Source organism: Pinus tabuliformis, chromosome 5_2, assembly GCF_031772625.1.
Source record: "Pinus tabuliformis cultivar Carrire ecotype Pingquan chromosome 5_2, CPIR1, whole genome shotgun sequence".
NCBI lineage: Eukaryota > Viridiplantae > Streptophyta > Pinopsida > Pinales > Pinaceae > Pinus > Pinus tabuliformis.
The window spans coordinates 536712852-536718823 of NC_142306.1; positions in this window are offsets into that span (position 1 = coordinate 536712852).

The window sequence follows — 5972 nt, forward strand, 5'->3', positions numbered from 1 at the left end:
GAAAGTTTATCTTGAATCATTTGACCATTCGTCTATTTAAAAAAACCAAATTCATACCTTCCAGGTACATATAAAAACCCGGGGACAACCAAGGACAAGAGCATAGGTATCTAGACTGAGAACAAGTGCTTTAAGGGAAGAAGTAGAGACGAGTACAACTTCATTGTATGCAAGCCCAGGTCCAAAAGTGATATGATGCACAAGATGTGAATGATCAACCCAGGTTAGCTTTCTGGTGATGCTTGGCTAAGTGGGGGTTCGGCGCACATGGGTTACATGCAAGTCTCATGTGTCTAGATTACAAATTTTATGTTCTTTTTTTCTTTTAAAATGTTTATTATTTACTTTATTATTTTTTATTAGATTTTTAATTTACAATTTCAATTATTATTCATGTTTTCCAAGCCTATTTACATCATGTCCTTACACGTGTCCCTCTGACTTGTTTGTTTTCATTCTCTTGGGTTCACATTTCTCATCTCTCAGAAGTCTCTAGCCCTCTATCGTATTCCATTCCCATTTATCATTCCATTTTCTAGTAGTATGTTCTAGTAACATAGCACTATTATGTAAAAACTCTTATCACTATATGTTCAATTTGAAATGGCATAGTTAAGAGATCTATTGTTACTTGGATTTGATCATAAATAATGTTAGTGTTCTTTTTTTTAACATATATTATGTATATATGAAACATGAAACACATCATTTCTGCAATAACATTGTTTGCTGAGTATAGTAATGACTTATTGTACATGCGATCAAGTTCCTTCTTTCCCAAGTATTACTTAAGTTTGGTTCTCTGCCTGTGTTATTTTAATTTTAATGTTTTACATTGTAATACTCAATTGAAGTTATGATCTTGTACATGATGTGTTTATTAATTAATATAGCATCTATTTTCCTTTTGAACCTAAAAAAAACTAATTATTTGTTCGATTAAATTCATTCATTACAAGCATATTAAAATCCTTGCACTGGTTTCAGCTTATTATATTTGTTTTATACTCCTGGCAGTCAGACCCAACTACCATTGGGAAAAGAATTTTTTCTCTGAACATTTGGGAACATTTTTTTCACTTGAAAAACATAAATGTAATGGTGATAACAGGGGAGGGCACCCAATTCATGGAAAACCCATTCCTGAAAGCATGGAATCCTTGAAGGGGTACTACAAGATATGAAATATGTGCACTTATTGATCATCATATTTTTCTTTTTCTAAATTTATGGCCTCCTTATCAAAAGGTTAGTGTGATTTCAATGACCCTCTTTTTTAATTTAAATTCTTTTACAACTCTACTATATTTCTAATACAATATATTAAAGGCATATGTTACAAGAAAGATAAAATATTAGTGCATTCTTATTAAAATATGAAAAATGTAGTTTTAGATATGGGATCACATTTTTCAATCTTGTAAGCTTTATGGGAAGCCCTAGTTCAAGATGGTGTGATTATACTCTTAGATTTAGAGGAGTGGAACCACACAAGGAAGTCTATAATTTTTAGCATTGGGCTATCTACATACTGTATCTTGCAGAGTCTTCTCCTCTTTGCAAAATTTGATTCTGCTAATTTCTCACTCTGTATGGAATTCTTTTGTCTTACAACTAAGTGACTCTAATTTGTATTAACATGGAATTTATTCTGTTATGACTCATTTGCGCTAGGTAAATTGTATTTTATATTTAAACTTTGCAGTTGATTGCACAAAGTTGAGAAATTCTAATAGGCCTGAAGGCTGACTCTTTGAGTGGTTCTTTGAACCATTAATGATCATGAAAGAGAAAATCCAAGCATACAAAGTCTAGGAAAGTGAGGCACTCTACATGATTAAACTAGCACTAATGAGTGCCATACCACCTAGGAATGAGGTGCCATACCACCTGAGAATGAGGTGAAAAGAGTTGAATTGGAAGAATTGAGAAACAGGTAATTAGATGTGATTCTTTTTCTTTACATTGATAGAATATTGTAAATATCATTTTCTAGTATAAGCTTTTGCAACATGAGCAAGTCCTTGTCTATGTTTTTATCCTGATAAAATGCTTCAAATTTCTATAAAGATACATAAAACGTTATTTTTACAAAAAAAAGGAAAGAAGGCCTACATAGCAGTTACCACGTGCTATATCCAGAAGGCATAAAACCATAACTAATTAAATTGGTGATGCAATCGCCTTCAAAAATAAATTGTCCTAATGTACCCTAATTCCCAAGGCCATCACAGACAATTTTGATGACAATTTATTCCAAACTAAATATCACTTATGAGATTTTCTTATATGCAAGCACTCATATTCTTATTCGGTTAAATTTTGTATTTCTTTAACTAAAACTTAGAAATATGATAGTTAAAATATAACTGACACACTTTCCATATCAAATATAACTAACAAAATATATTTATGGATAGGTCTCTGTTGTAGTTTATGTATTTACTTTTAAATAATTCCTAAGATTGTCTCAGAGAATATTTATCTAACATATTGATAATGTATCCTTAATGGTTGGAATTGATTTTATTCTAGATGCCCCCTTGATAGAGTCTCTTGAGTTGGGTATCTAGAAGGATTTTTTATTATTGATCTCTTTAGTTGTAGTGATTGTGCCACCTCCTGGTTCCAATACCGCGTAGAATTTCTATACCCAAATAAAAATTCTTTTACTAATGCTTCTATTGTCTAGAAGGCACTAGTGGTAGCTTTCCCTCTTTTAGGAAACTAGCTAGCATAGATAATTAGTAATATGTAACAAGTAATATTTCGTGCAGATCCTTATGTTGGATGTGGGAACTCATAGAATGCCGGATGAAATTTTGAATGTTTTTCATGAATCAGATGTACAAATTCTCACAAGTGCTAGCTCGAGTGACCACCAACATATGACAATAGGTATTGATAAGTTCCAACTACTTAGGAGTGGAATAGAACAATGTTGACCAATAGAATATGTGCCTAGAGGTATTAACAGAAGTCATGTGAAGATTAAAAATGAAGCAGATCAATTAGTATGGATAAAAAATTGCCACACTAGGAGCATATATATCCAAGCTAAGCTACAAAGCAATCTTTTACAATGTGATATACAATTAACAATGGTAGCGGTGAAAAACACTATGGAAATTAAGAGCACCAATGAAGACCGGAACACTATGCATTTGGCAATAAGAAATAAGACTTTGACTTGAGCAATACTCCCAAAACGAAGGCATGGACTTGGGTGGTGTATCCCTACAAACAAGGGAAATAAATAACAAATATTATTTGGTAAGGTTCCCTTATACTAAATGTGTTTGGCATGAGATATAATATTTTTCATGTTTAAAAGAAATATGGAAAAAAAATGTAGAAAAATGTATTGAGGAGTGGTCTGACATAAAGGATTTCAAACCCATTAGAGAATTTCCACTATTGGCTACCTAGGGCATTTAACTCTCAAGAAGTTCAACAATATTCACTGAAAACATTATCCCTTCCTTTGAATTTTTTATTCAAATCCTTTACATTTATGAGAGACTTAAGAAACATGTCAGAGTTAAAATACCAATAGAGATAAGAGGAGTAATAACATACATAAATGTTTCTTGGGGATTATTCAATGAAGAAAAGAAAGTTATGCCACCTAGATGTGGAGTTGGGGGCATCTTTTTTGTTGGAGAAACATACTGCATGAAGTTCGTAGTGTGTCTCAGACATGGTAGAAACAACATGCTAATATGTTGACACTTAAATTATTACTAAGAAATGTTGGAGCGCATAATGTACCAGACTTGCAATTGATGGAATAATCAATCTTGTTTATCAACTGGATCAAAGGAATATTCATGATGGAAATCTTGGTACTCCCTCCCATTCTTTATCAGGTCAAAATAATGGAAGCATCTTTTATGTCAATCACAATTAGACATGCTTAGTGAGAACTAAATACAAAAAATAATACTTTTTCAACAAGGTCTGGATGTGGAACATGGCCAATGGGAGCATATCGAAACAAAGGATGGTATCACTCATCCAACCAATGCTATAAATTTCCAGCAAGTTTTGAGCATCCTATAAGTGCATTGTGAATAGGGTACAATATCAACCTTGGAGAAAGATTTCCCCTTTCTATTAGGCTCTATTTTGAGGGAAGACCAAAGGCATCTTCACCAAATGATCAACTATGACAGCTTACATAGTAAATGTCTAACACAGTTTGAAAGCTAAATTGGTTTCTAGGAATATGCCTATCATTTATCTCATCACAAAATAGTAGTAAAACTTGTATCTAAAAATTATTCTAACTGCCTTGCTGGAAACATGAGTTGAGGTGAAAATTGTGCCCGTGGCTCCCTTCTTCAACATTTCACATGTTTCTCTCAAAAATAACCCTTGTGAGTTAGAAACATTATAATAACCCTTGTGAGAGAGAAACATTATAATTTTTCTGTAGTATTTTTTTATGCACAAAAACAACACTACCAAAATGAAACTTGTTGAAAATAAAGAAGATAGAATTGGAAAACAAAAAAATGTTGGAAACAAAGAGCTTATTTTAGAACCTTGCCATTCATCTTCATTGTCTTGTTAAAAATGTGAACTGTGGAGAAGTTGGAAAATTCACTACCTGTATGTACCAGTAGCTACCAAGTTGTTGGGTAGTGGAGGCCCCGCTTAACGAGTTTGGGGCTTAAAGCCTGCAATTTTGGGTAAAAGTGTGGTAAAAGCTCCATGAAGTACACGGAGCACAAGTTGTAATGATTAAGTCAAAGGGTGGTCTTCCCGAAAATAATATAAGAAAATAGAAAGTAAGTCAGCCTGCCCATGGTCCACGGACCATGGGAATGTATAAATAGAGCAAGGCTCTAAGCGTAGAAGGCAGTTTTTTGGGTTTTGGATCTTGAATGTTATGGGTGTATGAAGGTGATATCCTCTTCACGCCTGTAAGTTTGAGTCAAGGGTGTTAGATAGATAGAGGCTCTGCAACTGTGTGCACAGAGGCCTGGTAGATTCCGCAGCTGTGTGCGCGGACCCCTGTAGCCGAGTGCACAGGGTGGATCTGGTTGTACTGAATAGGAGATAAATAAAGATAAGAGATTCTAAATCATTGTGTGTTTTATTGTGGATCTCTCTGTTGCCTCTGAATTTATGAATATTTATGTTTTCACGCACTGGTTATTACTGTTAAATGTTTGCTTAAAGACCATCAGAAGTATATCAGATCTATAATAAACACATATAATAATAAGAATCAAGGAAGTACTCGTTGCGGATATACGCAAAGGATGGATAGCCGCGCAGAGTAGTGCGAGTGCACAAATCAGATCGCGACACCTCTAGTCCCCATCTAGACATCCCTAGGGTGCAGAACCCTGGTTCCAGCACCCTCCCATACTACCTTGGGTGAGATTTCAGTCCACGCTCCGCGGACTATTGCTAGAAGGGCCGATAGTGCGAGATTTGTTTGGTTAAAATACTTCCAAACCTGGGTCAGGCCCCAACAAGCCAACAAATGGTTCCATTGCCAGGGCCAGGATTTGCCTAAGGGATGTCTAATGTCGGAACACTGGAACCCTACGAAGAAAGAACTTGAATATTGGTTGGATCAAAAGCTTCACGAGTTCGTGGTACAGGAAAACAAAACTCTGTAGATATTTGAGAGGTGGATATATCGCTACATATACATAGAAATCCACGAAATCTTCTTTGTGTCCTTCTCGACTGAACTGTATGAGTGGATCGCGAGGCTAGCTGACAGACAAGGTAGGTGCAGACTCAATCAACCCATCGTGTGGAATTCGGAGTTGGTGCGCAAGCTAGAGGCTTTTGAAGATAAAATTGCACGGGCAATAGATCACTGGTTGGATCATATAATAGGAGGGTTTATCATTGAGTTCGTGATAGACACAACTGTGAGCTACAGCGAGGTAGAAAGATGCTTTCTCAAAGGACCATGGGGTAAGTACATCAAATCATTGAATACTTGG